The 16,912-nt window shown below is 49.0% G+C and overlaps 1 protein-coding gene and 1 long non-coding RNA gene across 3 annotated transcripts in view; one reads left to right on the plus strand and one right to left on the minus strand.

Annotated features, from left to right (window-relative positions):
* Positions 1 to 16,912, plus strand: part of ABTB2 (ankyrin repeat and BTB domain containing 2) — a 166,956-nt gene that overhangs the window by 22,084 nt on the left and 127,960 nt on the right. The window contains exons 1-2 of one of the 2 annotated variants that reach the window (XM_038563049.1): positions 13,306 to 14,067; positions 15,478 to 15,604. The exons of the other annotated variant lie outside the window; for it this stretch is intronic. The gene's annotated coding sequence lies outside the window, so the exon portion shown is untranslated. Of the gene's footprint in view, positions 1 to 13,305; positions 14,068 to 15,477; positions 15,605 to 16,912 lie in introns of those variants that run through there. 2 annotated transcript variants of the gene reach the window in all.
* LOC102154259 lies at positions 12,487 to 14,135 on the minus strand. The gene is made up of 2 exons (XR_005373387.1): positions 13,941 to 14,135; positions 12,487 to 12,977 (listed from the first exon to the last, which is right to left on the minus strand). It is a non-coding gene; the product is annotated as an uncharacterized LOC102154259 (long non-coding RNA).

Consider the following 16,912-nt stretch of genomic DNA (forward strand, 5'->3'; position numbering starts at 1 on the left):
GGAGGGGTCTGCTTAAGGCAGCGCTCCTCATGGCGGGGCTTCTTGGAAATCTCTGCCGCCAACTGCAGCAACTGAAATTTCTCATTCATAAAGAAGCACCTTTTCATCCTGCCCATGAAGTTGTTAAAAGAAAGAGAAACATCGGGAAGGGGATCTCACTTGTACTTTTGCAGATGTAGCTCTGGAAAAGTTCAGGACGGGCCAGAGCGTTCACAGCTTGGGAACCGTTCCAGGCCTCCAGAGGAACGTTTAACAGGTCGCTACTGATAGAGCTTTCCATGAACTGCCCTGATCTATTATTTCTTGGGGAGTGTGCTAAACTGTTGACAAAATGACAATTATATTATAGCATGGGGTTCATACCCCTGTGTCCCATTGACATCTCTCTCTCTCTGCTGGGTCAGGTACGATTATCAGTTGCAGTCATTTCACTGGGTTTCTTGCCTTTCGCCCATCCTGTGACATTCTAACCATGGCCAGTTTAGGAGTGAGGTGATGGGGACACAGTGCCTTATGGTTTTTACCAAGTCCTTTCACGTCTGCCTCATTTCATCTCCATTATAGCTAACATTTCTTGAGGCTTTACTATAGACCAGCTGCATTGCTAGACACTTCACGATTTACCGGGTTCAATCCTTGAAACAACCCTGTGTGGTAACACTCTTTCTATTTTACAGACGTGGAAACTGGCCTGGAGAGATTAAATCTGTGACCCAAGGTCACATAGCTAGTTGAGGGTAGACCAGGGATTTGAACCCAAATCTACGCAACTCAAAGCAAGCACATGTTGTTACTGCGATGTGGTGCTGCTGCCTCTCATTCTCCCTCCGTTCCAGGCAGATGGCTTCATTCGCTTATTAGAAGGAACCAAGGGTAAGTTTGACGTCCCAGGGCCGATGAGGGACCAGTGCTTTGTCATTACCTAAGGCCTGTTAACCTGAGCAGTTATTATCTCGGTGAAGTCACTAGCATTTTTAAAAAATATTTTATTTATTTGTTTGAGAAAGGGAGTGGGAGGGAGGGAGAGAGAGAATCCGAAGCAGGGTCCCCCATGAGTGCAGAGCCCAGTGTGGGGCTCAATCCCACAACCCCCGAGATCACGACCCCAGCTGAAACCAAGAGTCAGTCAGACGCTTTAACCCACTGAGCCACCCAGGAACCCCGGCATTTCTAAGCCAGCAGCCACTTACTCAGAAGGAGCCAACCCTGTACCCACTCTTCAGGGTGGCCAGATGGGAAGGATTCTGGGGATCCAGTTCATCATTCTTTTACTCTACGTTGTTGGAAGCTGAGAAGCCATAAAATTGCTATTTAACACAAGTACACCTCTGTCGAAAACTCCTGTGTCTGGAGTTTCAAGCTGCAGATTGCAGACACATTTCAAGCTGAATAAAGAAAAACGACATACACGGGCTTATTTAAAAATCCTGTCGTAAGGCTGGCTTCAGGGTTGCTTTGATTCAGGGGTTCGGTGGTATCTCTGAGACCCCATTTTCCCTTGCTGGCTCCCTGCTCTTCATTCTGCTCCTCAGCTGGCTCCATTTCCCAGCAGCTTTTCCCTCGTGATTATAAACTGCCTGCAGCAGCCTCAGCTTTAAAGCCTAATAGTGACGGGGCCAAGCTGGCTTCTAGGGCAGCTCCAACACGAACCCTGGAGTTGGGTCCCAGGGACCCTGACTTCGGCCGTAGGTCCACCACTGAACCGTAGTCCACTGGCCACATGCAGGTCTCAGGCTGGGAGTCCTGGTGGTCACAGAGCCAAGGGTGGGGCGGGGGGGGGAGGTCTGTGGGTAGAAGAGAGGAGAGCTGAGCCCGTGGAGACGAGGCACTGGGGGACCTGGGAGGCCTAGGAGGAAAAGTAAGATGGAAAAACCAGTTTCATAGAGAAACCCATCTGCCACGTTAGGCTGGGCAAGGGTCACTTTTTTATTTGAAGAGAATTTATTAATGTGAACGGGAAGCTCACAAGTGTCTTTTAGTTGCAGCTCTTAGAACAATTATTATTATCTTCACTGACTTCAGTGTGTATTTGTCCTGATGTAAGCTTTCCTCTGCAGGGGCAGATTGTAGGTTTGAGGGAGACAGCTATTCGGTCCCGAACAGCCAGTGGCTGGGCTCATTTCTGTCCGACTGGTACCTTACCCTGTGCCAGGGGAATGGAAGTGCCACCTGTCTCCTCTTCCAGTCCGCCTCCAGCTCGGGGCCACCGTGAAGTGCTTCAGGGTTTAGTGACACCATTTGGTCTAAACTGCGTGTTGTCAAGCGTCACAGGCGAGTTCATCTCACAGCACCTTGTTTTTAATCAGCTGCAGGTGCACCGGAAGGTGTGGTGATACTCAAGGCCACAGGTTTTCAGTATCTTGGATGGCTTGGTGGCTAGTTTGCTTTCCATTTCTGAAACTAAAGCAGACAAGGAGGGGTGTTATTAAGTGTTCCTTTTAAAGTACACGTAGCTAACCAGATCCAGAGAGTGTGAATGCTTAGCCAGCCAGGGGTTCCTTGAATGCCTGCCCTGGGCTGGCATCTTGTAGGCCTCATGGAGGACATGAAAGGAGTGGTTTCTGTGCTGGAGGAATGGAGGATCTTGGGGCAGTCCTCACAGAGCACTTCCCATACATGGTCTCGTTTAATCCCCACAACACCCCAGGGAAGGCAGATACTGTGTCCTCGGTTTGCAGAAGCAGCAGTGGAGGCTCAGAGAGGTGAAGCACCTTGCCTCAAGTCACACAGCAAGTAAGCAGCAAAGCCAGGCTCACGGTGAGCTCTCCCCAGCTGCACAGCCCGGGTCCCTCACCCTAAGTGCCGTTGACGGAGCCCATCCCAGCAGGATTTCTCACCATCCAAAAAGAGTGCTCCCCTGATAACAGATTTCATCACTCGTGAAACTGCAGGCCTGGGAAGAAAGAAGATTGCCTGACTGGTGAAGCCAGTGCCTTTCCAGAAGGAGGAGGCTGGGTGGGCCTCCTGCCAGCCCGTCTGACCCACGTGATGCCTCCATCTGCCTGACTTCTGACTCTGAGCTGCCAGTCCAGCCTGTCTGCAACCTGGACAGCAGGACGGGTCCGGGCACAAACCAAATCTTGCTTCCAGAATCGGTGGGGCCGAGGTTGTCCAGCGCAGCCAAGGGCACCACAGTCTCCGTATTTTCACACATTGTGTAGATGACACGCCGGGGGGTGCAGGCAGCATGGGGGCTGGAGGGGTGACACACTGAGGAGCTGAGTCTGGGCGGCCAGACGGCAGACAGAGCACGTCCTAACCATGTATGCGCCCTGCCGGGGGCTTGTTTCAACCAGGTTCCTGCCAAGGTCATAGAAGCAGAAAACATAATCCAGAACCCTTTCTTCTGTGCAGGATCGTTTGGTTTTTAAAGCCCCCCTCCCCCCATCTAGTTTCTCTTGGTAGAAATGTGAGGGGGTGAGAGGAGAATAGAAGTGGGGGGATTTTTGCCCCAGATCCCTAACTGCATGGGTGTGGAGCCCCCCGAGTAGCATGAGGCTATGGAGTTGAGAATTTACCCCAAGGAATGAGGGTGTAATCCTGCACTGGGGGTGGCTTTTTCAACAAGGTCACTGATGCCCATGACTTTGGGGGTGGTTTTCCCACAGAAGCTAATTGAGATTGGAAGGGAATTGGGGTGAGTAGGGAGAACTGTGTGCCTGAGGCCGGGGAGGGAGAGCCAGGCATGTGACAAGGCCCTGGGGCAGCTGAGATGGGGGTGGGGTGGGGAGAAGAGGGTCTTTCCCAGCGGTTTCCTGCCTCATCCTACTAGAAACTTCATCTTCTCCAATGCCTTATGTAAAAGCTAGCGTTGTAAAGGCCTGCTTTGTCCCGAAGAATTATCTTTGCCCTGAAGTCTGCTTTATCCAAGATTAATTATAGCCACTCCAGTTTTCTTTTGATACATGTGTACATACTTTATCTCTCTATACACTTAATTTTAAGTGGTTTATCTCCTATGCCAACCTAGTTTCTGGTAAACAGCACGTAGTTGCATTTTGTTTGTTCTCTATTCTCACCACCTCTGTCTTAACTGGTGTGTTTAGATTGTTTACATTTAATATGAATGTCGATATATTTGGATCTAGGTTCTACTATTTTATTTGCAGTTTGTCCCTTCCTTTTGTTCTCCTTTTCCTGCCTTTAGATTGGTTGAACAATTTTTCATATTGCGTCTTACCTATTTTTTTTACCATCTCTTTGTGAAGTTGTTTTTTTAAAAAGTGGTTGCTCTGACATTTAAGAAAATACATACTTGTGTTTTCACATCAACTGAGAAGTCCCGTCTTCATACTTCAGGTGCAGTGGAGAATGCTCCCCACCGTACGAGTCCCTTTACTGTCCGTGTAAAATCTAGCTTTAGGGCAAATCATTCTAACCCATCAGTCAGGTAGTGTGGAGAGAGGAGGAATGAATGGAAAAGATTGAATTTGGTTTATCTCATTTATTCACTCATTCAGGAACCTTTATGTAGCATCTGACCAGGCAGCAGAACCCCTTCCCTTCTAGATTGGATGATCCAAAGACTAGTATTGGTAGTAAGAGTAGAAGTGAATAATAGCTAACTTGGGGCACTTACCACGTGTCACGCACTGTTTCAAGTTCTTTACGGGCATTATGTTGTTATTCTGACGATCCTGTGCTGTAGATACTATAATTATCTTCTTATAAATAAGGGAAACTAGAGTACAGAGAGTTTAACTTGCCCAAGGTCACCCAACCAGTAAACAGACTTTTGACCCATTGATTTTTTTTTTTTTTTTTTACCTCACTATCAGAGGGTCTTTCGATGGAGGGAGAACATGCTGGAAGGTATGCAGGCTCCTGGTCTGCTCTGGCCATCTTGCCCTGTCCACTGCGTTGCGATCACCCCTGCCTGAGCCTGCCGATGGTCCGCTAAGAGGCTCCTTTCCCTCCTATCCACATTGATGGGAGACCTTCTCTGTGCCAGGCGTTATGCACAGAATATGAAAGCTCTGAAAATGGACCTTGACTCTGAAGTGAGAACTCGGAGGGCCTCTAACTGTGGCCTAAGCAGTGTACTTCTCAGGTGTGGACTCCGAGGCAGGAGGGGTGAAGCAGCCTGCCATGTAGAGGCGGAATCTGGACTGGACCTGGGTCTCCTGACTCCTGCATTTGGTCCTGGTGCTTCCATGTGCTTTCTTGGCAGAAAGGTGTGGGAAGCTGAAGAGCAGCAGAGCTGGAAATTCTGATCTGTAACCGATGGGGACAGCCAGCAGTCCCCACAGGAGAGCCCTTCCTTGCACGCCAAGCCTCAGAAGGCTTTGGCAGCTGGGCTGTGCTATTTAATAACCTTCTGGAGGCTGATCCAGTGGTCTGGCAGTGTCACTCGCCATGGCCAGGCTGTATTTGCAGCCTTTGGTTTTGCATTTCCCGAAGAGGCAAGAATGAGCCCCAGAATGCTCTTTTGGAGGGGTATGTCCATCACACACCTGCTTTTCCATAGCGACACCTAGTATGGGAACGGCAAGTAGACCTCACCTCGTGGACCAGACCTAATCAAGGACACTAACTGCCTGGAGAACTGTGTTGAATCCAGGCCTGGTGGAAGGAATTCAGGGATTTACCAGGGATGCCTGTCCTGCGCCTGGAAATGGGCAGGAGGCCTGTGTGTCACCTTTTCCTGCGCAGAGGTCAAATATCATAGCACCATACGACCTACCCTCCTAGGATTTTTGTGAGGATTAAATGAATAGATGTCAATTGTTCATTGAAAGGTGATCATTCCGGTTAGTGTCGATGAGGGCTTTTAAGAAAGAGAATTCAGCTTCTTGGTTCACATATTTGAGGGCCTTCTATATGCGTGGTACTGACTTAGCACCGGAGAAAGATTGTATAGCATATGTTAGGTCACTCTTCTCATGGAGATTGTTCTAGATGGAAGAAACAGACCATAACTGGTGAACAAATAGGGTAACTCCAAGTAGCAATGAATACTGAACGGCAGCAAAATCAGGCTGAGAAGCTAGAAAAAGACCGAGGGAGGGGGAATGAAGCCAGTGCAAGGAGATGTGACATCTGGACAGAGGCCTGAGTTTGAGAAGGAGCCAGAAATGCAAGATCTTAGGAAACATGCCAGGAAGATGGTAGAGAAAATCCAAAGGGCCTCGAGGAGGAACAGCCTGAAGGCATGGTAAGCTTTCTGAAGGCAGGGTCAGACCATAGCATACCTTACTTGCTAAATCCTTGTTACAAAATATTTTTAAACATTAAAGAGGGTAGAGAATTGTGTAATGCACACCCATATATCTCTCACCCAGATTCAGCACTTAGCACCATTTTGACACTATCTTTATGCCTTTGCTTGGCTGGAATAAATCAAATCCCGGACATTGTGACATTTTATCCCTAAGTGCTTCAGTATGCATCCTTTGAAGAAATAAGGGTTTGCTTACATGTCATATAGCTTCCTATATTTAATTGTCACGATGCCATCATCCTAATTCCTTAATATAACCCAGTACCTCGTCCACATTCAAATGTACCTTTTTGCATCAAAAATATCTGATGTAAACTGGTAAGTTTAAATTCGATTCCGAACAAGGTCCACACACTGCAAGTCATCGTTAACCCAAATGTGTTTTCGTGATGGGTAAAATTCTAAAAGAGACATTTGACATCAGACCTGCGTGTTGGGATGGTTTTTGTATGCCTTGATTTGTAGTCTAAATCTGTAGGAGGCCAGGAGGACCATGAACTATGATAGATACTGTTGGATTGTCTCCCAAACTGACACCAGAACCCCCTGCCCCATCCTTTGTTCTTGCGAACGGAACTGTGGCCCTGTTCAGGAATCAGAAGCAAGTTGCATTATGTGCCTGGGCTCTCCCTCCTGGCCCGGAAGGTAGTCCTGACTGTCCTGATGGTTGTGGTTCTCACCCTCCGAACAGCAATTAATTTAGGAATGGACCTGTGACCTAATTCAGACCACTGAGGGAAGTCTGGTAGGTGGGACTTCTGGAAGGGTTTTCTTCTCAAAGGAATGACCCAAGTTTGGGGTCCTCCTCTTTTCAGACTTCTGGATGTCATATGGACATGTTTGGAGCTGTGTCAGGAGCCATCCAGTGGCTGTGCAGGGAAATAGGATAGAGTCCACCATCCTGATGCAGACTGAAGGGAAAAAAGAAATGCCTTGGATCCTTGATGATAATGTGGAACCACAGAACCAAGAACCCCGACACTCCCCTAGCTGAGCTAACGTAAGAGCTAATAATGCCCCTTACCGTGCAAGCCACTTTCTGTTGTCTTATACCCAGAAGCATCCCAATGATACATCCAGTTCACAGGCATCTTTCTGGAAAAAGAAACGTCACCCCTGATAGGTTTTCATTTTCTTTGGATCATAAAAGGGGAACTAACCTTCAAACTCTCCTTATCCTCCCACTTGAACCTCTGTGTGTGTGTTTGTGTGTTTTCAAACTGGTTGGTTAATGTTTCTCCTTTTCCTTTGAGCTTTTGGCACACCGCTATCTGTGGTTTGACCAGAAACGTTTATGAAGGTCTGACCTCTGTGGAGTGGGATATCTGCCCATGTCCCTTCCCTCCTTGCAAAGACTTAACCCAAGGTGAAACATCTTTGAATGGCGCAAAGCCATTCATGGAAGATCTCAGTGCACCTGGCTGAAAAAAAGATAAAAACTGTGTTGGGGGAGATTGTAAGCTTGCTAACCGAAGTGAGCCATCCTTCTCAGGAGAGGGAAGACAGCAAGGAGGCCTTGCCTGAGGGAAATAAACTTAGTCCAGTAGGTACGTTCTGTGAGAATTTGGCAACCCTCTGATGTGGACACACAGTGCCTATGGACGAAGTACTTAGTGACAGTTGCATAAGTGATTGGAAAAGGCACTCCACACCTGTCCACCCACAGAGGCCCCTTGGGCTTCCAGTTTCTACTCTGCTTTGGAGAAGAGATTCCACTGTGGTGAGACATGTCCATTCAGGGGACCTATTGTCATGCATCTCTCCACTTGTGGGGAGTTGAAATGGCCATGGTCTTTAGACCTGGAGATCATCCAGGGACAATTTCTCATCATCAACTGGACTCCTTCTACCATTGAGTACGTTTCTAGGGCCCTGTCTTCACCCATGGCTTGCCCAGCTGATGCAAAATATTTCAGTGTTTGCCCAAGTTTAATATCCTTAAGAAAGTCTGCTCCTTCCTCCTGTAATGACATTAGTGCCTTCAAAGCTAGACTAGTTCCTGTTTGGCTCATCCATGCATGTGCGTGGGACAGATAGACATGAAATCACATTCAACTCTGTGGCTAGAGATCCTGGGGAATTAGCTGTGTGTTAAGAATAAAACTAAAGGGACGATTGGGTGGCTCAGTCGGTTAAGTGTCTGCCATCAGCTTGGGTCATGATCTCAGGGTCCTGGGATCAAAGCCCACATTGGGTTTCCCTGCTCAGCGGGGAGTCTGCTTCTCCCTCTGTCCCTTGCCCCTGCTTGTGCTCTCTCTCCCTCTCTTTCTCTCACAAGTAAGTAAATAAATAAATCTTTCAAAAAAGAATAAAAATAAACATGTATTAAGGGATTAATATGTTCTAGGTACTAGGCTCTGCATACTTCATACCTATTAACTCATAAGAAGGGATGGTGTCTCATTTTCCAGATGACAAAACCGGGGCTCGGGGAGGTGAAATAACTTACCATGAGGTGACCAGTGATGGTAAGGGGATTCATACCCAGGTCTGGCTAATTCTGAACTACTTCCCAAAGTCAGCAGCACGCAACTGCTCGGTGTGTGGTGGCCATTCCCTTCTTGCCCACAGCCATCCTTGGCTTGGAGCTGTCCTAAACCTAGGTTCCCCTGCCCTACCTCTTAGACACTGGCCAGCCCAGGCATCACTTGGTCCTGATGGGACCTGTACTTATGTCTATGACAAGGTTGGAAGAAAGCTCAAATGAGCCTTGCTGATGACTCTCTGACCTGCTCCACCTGACTGTGGTTTGACCTCCTAATGTCAGTGGGATTGTGGGAAAGAAGAATTGAACCAAGGCTTCCCATCCACCAGATCTGGGCAACAGAGCTTTGTGGCCCTGCCTTGCCCCTCTCACCTCCTGGAGCTTGGGGTGGTCTTTGCTCCACTGCTGTTCCTGTTACTCTGTGGGGATGACAAAACATAGTCCCCAGCTGTAGGAGACTTTGCTGTCACTCTTGCTAACACACTGCTGGTTTCTGACTCCAGAATTTTAGTCTGGGAAAGAGGTGCCTTTGGCAGTATAGCTAACTCAGACTAATAACTGGGCCAGTCCTTTGAAGGGCATGCCAGCTTCCTTCCTTAACCCTAAAATGATATCTCTTGGTATTTCTTCATCAAAACATCTTGCTTCTTTAAACACTGGGTTTTATGGATTACTTGGGCTGGTGGTTAAGCTGCTCAAGGAAAACCTGAGAGCAATATATCGGATCCTTATCACACGGTGGATCACCTCCCAACTCAGAACATGGAGTCCTGACTCCCCATCTGGCACTAAATGGAAAATAATCCCCTGGGCTCTTGGACTCTGTACTTACTTGGTGATTCACAATCGAGTAAAACCACCTTCTTTCAGATTGCCCAGAAATCTAAGTTGGAATTTTGATGACTGCTCCATTGTGTAGTTAGAAGCTGAGCCTCGAGTCATGTCCTGGCTCTGCCACCAAATGGCCGAGTGACCTTTGGCCAGTCACCTGAGCCCTCAGAGCCCATGCTTCCTTCTCGGGGAGTTGTTGGGGCATGACTTCTCTAAGTGGTGTCTGAGTTGCCTTTCAGGTCAGCCATCCGCAATCTTGCTGACCAACAGTTCCCCTTACTGTTGCTCTTGTGCTCATGCTTTCTGGCAACGCCTACTCATTGGGTGCTCTGTGGGCCAGGTGCTGTCTTGGTGAAGTAAGAATTTGACACTGGAAGAGGGGGACATGCCCCAGCCCCTTTGCCTGCAGGAAGATTATAGTGTCCAGGGTAGACAGGCCTATCAACAACATGCCAATGACAGTGATAATGATCTGAACCCAGGGCAGTGGAATCAGAGGGCAAGCATTGCCTGAGCTAGGCCTTGTCCAGCGATTCTAGAGTAGAAACAAATCTCACAGGTGACATGCTTACCGTACCCAAGACAGGTCGTGTTTTTGTGGAACATCTGACCGTGCACTCTGAAATGCCAATGGGTCTTCCATGCATTTCTGGTTGGAGTCCCTCTACCTCTGTTGACCTGGTCATTGTCTGCTTGTGGCAGAGAAAGAAACAACCCTTGGGGTCTCTCCTGCCCCAGGTCCCTCATGCATAGGCATTCTGGAACTGCTACTGATGGGCCCTGAGAGTTGTGCCGAGGTCTGTAAGCTCTTTCCCATGTGCCTTTCTGGGCTCCTCCCCACCCGGTGAGGTCCTTGGCAAGTAGGGCCGGGAGCTGTGTCCTAGACTGCTCACATCTTCAGTCTCATTACTAGCTTAGGAATGCAGAGATCCTTAGTACACCCTTTTTTTTTTTTTTTTTTTTTTTTTTTTTTTTTCCTTAGTACACCCTTGATGTAGTCTGTTAGGATAGGCTCAGCTGAGCTTTATTGTTGAAAGCTCTTTATTTTATTATTTTTTAAAGATTTTATTTATCCATTTGAGAGAGAATGCACACAAATGTGAGAACACGGGTAAGAGGGGCAGGGAAGCAGAGGGGGAGGGGAAGCAGACTTCTGGCTGAGCAAGGAGCCCAATGTGGGGCTCGATCCCGGAACCTGGGATCATGACTGAGCCACCCAGGTGCCCCTCTCGGAAGCTCTTTATATACAGTCATATTGTTGTAGTTTTATCACATTTAAGTATGTGGTATATTTAAATGTGTATGTATACATGTGTGTACACTGAAGCTCACAGATTAGCAGCAGCACCAGTGGGAACAGTCACTTGGCCTTAGCATTTTATTTTCACCACTCAGCCTGGGTGCCTTTGTACTTGATGATGAGATGTTTGTGGCAAACACATGTTTACACTTGGTCACTGACTTAAGCCTGTTGGTTTTAGGAAAGCAAACGAGCAGAATGTAGGAGATGATCCAAAGAGTATCTTTGCCTCCCAAAGGATCAGGAGGTCTAGACCATTGGCTGGGCTGGAGCTGAGTTTAAAATGAAATCATTTCTAGAAAGTGAGTACCTCCCTCCTGAGGAGTAGGAGAGGTAAGAACCTCTCCAGCGGGTCCCAATTACTGATGATCGAGAAAGGATTAAAAGGGAATCGTTTTCTGATACCCACGTGACAAGGGCTACTGGGTGGCCAGGGCTGGGACTGACCACAGAACGCAGGCTCATGTTGGATGCCCTCAGCAGAGAGCTCTCTACACCACACGCCCCACAGAGCACCCCTCGAAGGCTGGAACCATAGTTTTCCATCCTGCTAGGTGGGTAAAGCACAGTGATGTTCTAACAAACCTGCCCTCTTGGTCACGAAGTCGGTTCTGGGCATTTCAGGTGTTAGGACCCTGCAAAACATTTTTTTTCTTACCTTACAACTTTAACTGTAAACATTGAATTTGCAGTTTGACACTGGTTGGTTAAAAGTTGCTGTGTAAGCTGCGTGTAATCCGCAGGACAGATTATCCTATGCCTCCCTCCTCAGGACCCCTCTTTGGAGAGGGACTGACTAGCACAGGTGTTTGGGGATTCTGTGCATGTGTCGGAAGCACCGACATCCAGCCACGGAAAATGGTCTAACACACGAAGAGTGGTTGCTTCTGACTGCTGCTCTGAAAAGGGAAAGTGGATTGGAGACCTGTGTGCTTGAGAACCCGACTCCTGGTGGGGGAAAAAAAAAAAAGCCTCAGGGCTGTGGCCGGCCAGAAGTCTCCCCTTCCTCCCTGCTGCATCTGCTGAGGCTTTGTGGGCGAGCTGGGCTTTGGGTAAGGGTAGGAGAAACAGAGGAGCAGGGAGCTGGTTGCAGGGGAGCGGGGGGGGGGGGGCATGGAGGGAGAGGAGAATGAGAACCCAGAACTCATCCCTGGAATCAGTCTAATTGTTTCCATTCCTCCTCATGAATATTTGGAGCTGTATTCCCCAAAGCTTTTTGGCGGCCCCCAAACAGCTTTCCATTGTTTCAGAGTTTCCCAGAGATGGGTTTCTGGGCCTGAGAGCGAGCCCGATCCCAGACCCCTGCGAGCCTGGGGTCAGGAAGGCCCCGGACACAGGTAATTTCGGAGAGACTCACTGCTCTCCATCAGCAGAAACCAGTCAGCCTGAACTGGGTGTGTTTATTCAGTGGAATCCAGGAACCTCAAGCCACTGGTTTTAATCAGGACAGCTCGCTCTGTGGTAATTGGGGCTCCTCAACCAAGGATCTGGTCCCACTTAGGTTTCCAAATGCCGGCAAGCTTGTTTCCACAGAGTGTCTGCTGCTCACGTGGCCTCCTGCAGACGTAGACTGTCCAGAAGACAGGCTCACTGAAGCACAGGCCTCCTTTTAATGTGGAATTCTGAACTTTTCTGGCAGAGATTTTTCCAGTCTTTGCTTTTTTTTTTTTTTTTTTTTTTTTGAAGGAGGGTAAGATAATACTTGATGGCCTTTCTGGAGAAGTCATTTGGAGAGATGAACTGGAACGTGGCAAAGTGAAAATGGTCAGGACCAATGCAGGGCTGATTATACTCATAAACTGCGTGTCTCCCTCAGCTTCTCAGAGCCAACCCCGTGCAGCAGAGCCAGCCTCATGGGTGTGTGTCCCGTGGGGTCCCATAGGGTCCCCACTCAGAAAGGCCCCCGCACTTCACTTACTGACTTCTTGTCACTATCTTGAAAATCCTTCATGTTTGAACGAGGGGCTCCATATTTTTGTTTTGCCCTGATCTCCACAAGTCATGCGACCAGTCCTGCCAAGAGGATTCTGTCGGGCACCCGGGGTGGACTCTGGGATGAAGGCTGGGCTCTTCCACTCACCAGCCACGAGACCTGGGGCTCAGAGTCGTCCTTTCAAGTGAGAGCCTGTCGCCTATGGCTGCTGGGAGAGAAGGAAAGGTTATATACCCTGTAGCACGTAGCACAGTGTGTGGCGCCTAGTAGGCGCTTGAAAACACACACGTCTGGCTGGCCTTTCTAGTCATTTCTTTGTGTCACACGTACTGTTGAACACATACGCCACGTCCTGAATTGTGTCCCCCTGAATTCACACGTTGAAGCCCTAACCTCCCCGTGTGGCTGTACCTGGAGACAAGTTCTTCAGGAGGTAATTAAGGATACATGAGGTCATAGAGGTGGGGGCCTAATCTGATAGGACTGGTGGCATTGTAAGAGGGAGGATGGGGGCGGTGGAGAAGAGAGATCACCACGTGAGAACACAGTGAGACAGCACCTGCTTCTCCGCAGGCCCTCACCAGAAACCAAATGTTCATCTTGGACTTTCCAGCCTGCAGAACTGAGAGGAAAGAAGTTTCTGTTGTTTAAGCCGCTCGGTCCATGATCTTCTGTTTTAGCAGCCCCAGCTGACTAAGAGGGCATACTATGTGCTGGAGGAGACTTGCGGTCTAGACACTTCACTGGGGAAGCCATACTGGGCCCTGCCTTGGTCAAGGTGGAGGGATAAGCTCAGACCCACTCCTCCCTCCCTGAGCAGCTTATGGAAGTCTCCATTCTGTCTCAGCTTATCCAGGAAGAGCAGCAGCCTCCACGTCTGGGACCCCCAGGACACCTGGACCAGCCGTCCTTTGGCTTTGGCCTTGCTGGGTTCGGGGGTGCTGGAGATCAAAGAATCGAAGCCACCCTCATGGGAGCGTCCCTGGGGAATGTTTTCTGCCATCCCTGTCACCCGCATCCATCTCTTCTTGCCACTGTTGTAAAATCTGGGGCCTGTTTCTAGATGTGTAGTCATTCAGCCACCACTGGCAGTGCCCCTCACCCCAGCACCGTGTGTCAGCCGGGTCACACCCCCGTGACCTTCCCCCAGCTGGGAGACACTTGGCCTTACCTTCTGCCCACTGTGCTTGGAAGTGCCTCTCCAAGGACGGGGTGGGGCAGCGATGTTGAGGTTCTGTGTAGAGAGCCTGTGAAGTCTTGCCCATCGTCGCCGTGGTGGTAACGGTGATATAATAAAGGTAAGTAGCCGCACTTGATGAATTGAAGCACCAGGCACTGTTCTGAGTGCTTTATGCATATTAACTCACTTTGCCAGAGAGTCACAAAGTCCTACTATTGAGCCTATGTCACAGATGAAGAAACTGAGGCAGGTGAGTCCTCACAGTGGCATCTCTCCCGTAGCCGATAGCATCACATGCATGTATGCACATGCGTGTGTGGTACCAACGCCGGCTAGCTCTCTGGGTGTTTGAGATGACTTCTCCAGATGTCCACCTGTTAGGTGGCCCTTGGTTGTTTATGAGGGAGGGAAGGGCCTTGACTTAACCAGGGACGTGGCTGGCTCCCCTGGGGCAGGAAGTAGGGCTTCTCTGCTGAGTCTGGCCGTGATGCGGGCTGCTGCTCAGGTGCTGGCTCGCCTTCTGAGCCAGGTGGCCTGCAAGGAGCTACCAGACACTTGAAAGAATGTGGTCAGACCACATCCTACCCAGGAGACAGCTGGGGTGCTCAGGAGCCAGCCAATAGTAAGATCTGTCTGTGAGCCAGCCCTCAGGAGTGCCTGTTTGGGGTGTCTGGTCATCCTCTCCCTCCTCTTCCCACTGCCAGCCACTCTCCAGCTGCTGATCTCATTTCATAGAAGGCTCCAGAACCCTTGAGCAAAAAAATGCACATGGGCTCATGTATAAATTGCCTCCCTGACAATGAGCTATTGTTAACCCTTTAAGTTCTTAGGCCATTTCCAAATCGAGAATACATATCTGATTTTAGTATGTGTATCTCACTTGCTAAAAAAGTTTTTGGTTTTGTTTTGTTTTTTAAGAACATGGGTTTTTAGAATCACTTGGGCTTGGTTGAGGCCCAGCTGTTGCACTTGCTAGCTCTGTAACCTAATGCAAGTTACTTACCTTTTCTGAGCTTGTTTCCTCCCATAAAGTGAGAATAATGAAAGCTATCATACAGGGTTGTTGAGAGGATTTGAGTGTGATAGTGCATGAAAGACATTTACGTAGTTTATGGCTTATAATAAATGCTCAATAAACATTAGTTGCTGCTGGTAAGCAGTCTGAGGTAAAGGAGTAGCCTCGGGGAGGCTCAATCTCCTGAGATCAACTAAGAGAGGAAAGAAAAAATAGGAAATCTGAGGATTGCAAACCAGTTTGATTCAGGGAACTTTTTTTTTTTTTAAGGTTTTATTTATTTATTTATTCATGGGAGACAGAGAAAGAGGCCAAGACACAGGCAGAGGGAGAAGCAGGCTCCCTGCAGGAAGCCAATGTGGGACTCGATCCCAGGACTCCAGGATCACACCCTGGGCCAAAGGCAGGTGCTCAGCTGCTGAGCCACCCAGGGATCCCTGGAGACCAGGTTCCAATGCAGCAAATGTCTGTCCGGCCCTACCAACATGTATGGTTCGTCTCTTGTTATCCTAGAGGCAACCTCTACAGGCAGCTACCACCCAGTTCACAGTCGAGAAAGCCTGCCTGATTCTGCAGACTTGAGTCAGAAGCTTCTGACCCTCAAGCCCAGTGTTTCTTACCCGTCAGAGACCCTCTGAAGGTGAGTGGAGAATGTGGGTTTTCCTGGGATTCTAGTGTCAAACCAAACCAGGAACTCCCTGGGTATTTTGGGATGTGCTCAGTAGTTTGAAGATGACTTTCCAGGCAGAGACACCTGATGTTCCAGAGGATTATTTTGAGTCACTTTCTCTGAATGAACTGACAATTAGAAGTCCTGCCCCAAGGATGTCCGGCTGGCTTAGCCGGTAGAGCACGCAGCTCTTGATCTCAGGGTTGTTGAGTTCGAGCCCCATGTTGGGTGTAGAGATTACTTAAGAAGTCCTGTCCCAGCAGACAGTAATAGTCAATTGCTACCTTTTTTACTAGAAACTTCCACTCGAGAGAAATGGTATAATTACCCCAAGGCAGGATGCTAGTAACTAGGACTGTGTTTAAATAATTGCCTCACGTTGAAAATGTATACCTTATTTTTAATTTTTTTTCTTTTTTTTTTTTTTTTTTTACATTTTATTCTCAGCCCTGGAGAGTAACCTCAGCTACCCTCTCAATTAAAATATCAGTGGCAACTGCAGAATTTCTATGTAGGGGAGGTGCTGCCTTAATCTGGTTTCAGGGAGTGGTTGAGGGATTGGTTTGAAGCTCCCTGGGCATAAGGTTGTCTTTTACAGCAAATTTATTTGGGTTGGTGTGGAGCTAAGGGTAACCAGGGGACGGCCGAGGCCTTGTCCAGGCCGCTCTGGTGCTTGGACGATTAAGCATCACCTTGGGTATTTTTAGACCTCTCGGCGGCAGATAAATTTAGAAGCGCGGCAGCATGCCTTTCTGGGTCTGTAGCTTGCAAATGGTGTGGTCCTGTCCAGCTTCACCTCGCAGCTTCCAGTTCTCAGAGGGTGAGGCAGCCCTCCCGGTGAGCAAGGGCCCTGCCAGGATCCACTGAGGCCCAGGTCCCAGAGCAAGCTGGGAGGCAAGCACTTCCTTCTCACGGTCAGGAACAGAGGTCAGGGGAAGAGGGGGCTGTGTGTGTGGGGAGCCCCAGGAATAGAGAAATGCCCTCTCCATGTAATTTTTTCCCTGAGTCCTGACCCTGAGCCCTGACCGGTATCCTCCCTAGGGACCCGGGCTGAGGAGAGGGACCACCACAGAGGAACTGCTCCCCCTTCGGGGAAGATCACATCTGTGTGTTCTAGAAGCTGGTCTTGAGTGTTTCATATGTAGGCACTGTGCTGGGGACGGAGGCTAGGGAAGGGCAGGCGACAGTGAGGGTCAGCAGGGGGCTGTGCATTAAACAGCAATGCAGCCACCCTTGGAGGAGAACCGTGTGGCCCCTGAACCATGGACACCTGACTGC

The sequence above is a fragment of the Canis lupus genome, chromosome 18, assembly GCF_011100685.1.
Source record: "Canis lupus familiaris isolate Mischka breed German Shepherd chromosome 18, alternate assembly UU_Cfam_GSD_1.0, whole genome shotgun sequence".
NCBI classification, from domain to species: Eukaryota; Metazoa; Chordata; class Mammalia; order Carnivora; family Canidae; genus Canis; species Canis lupus.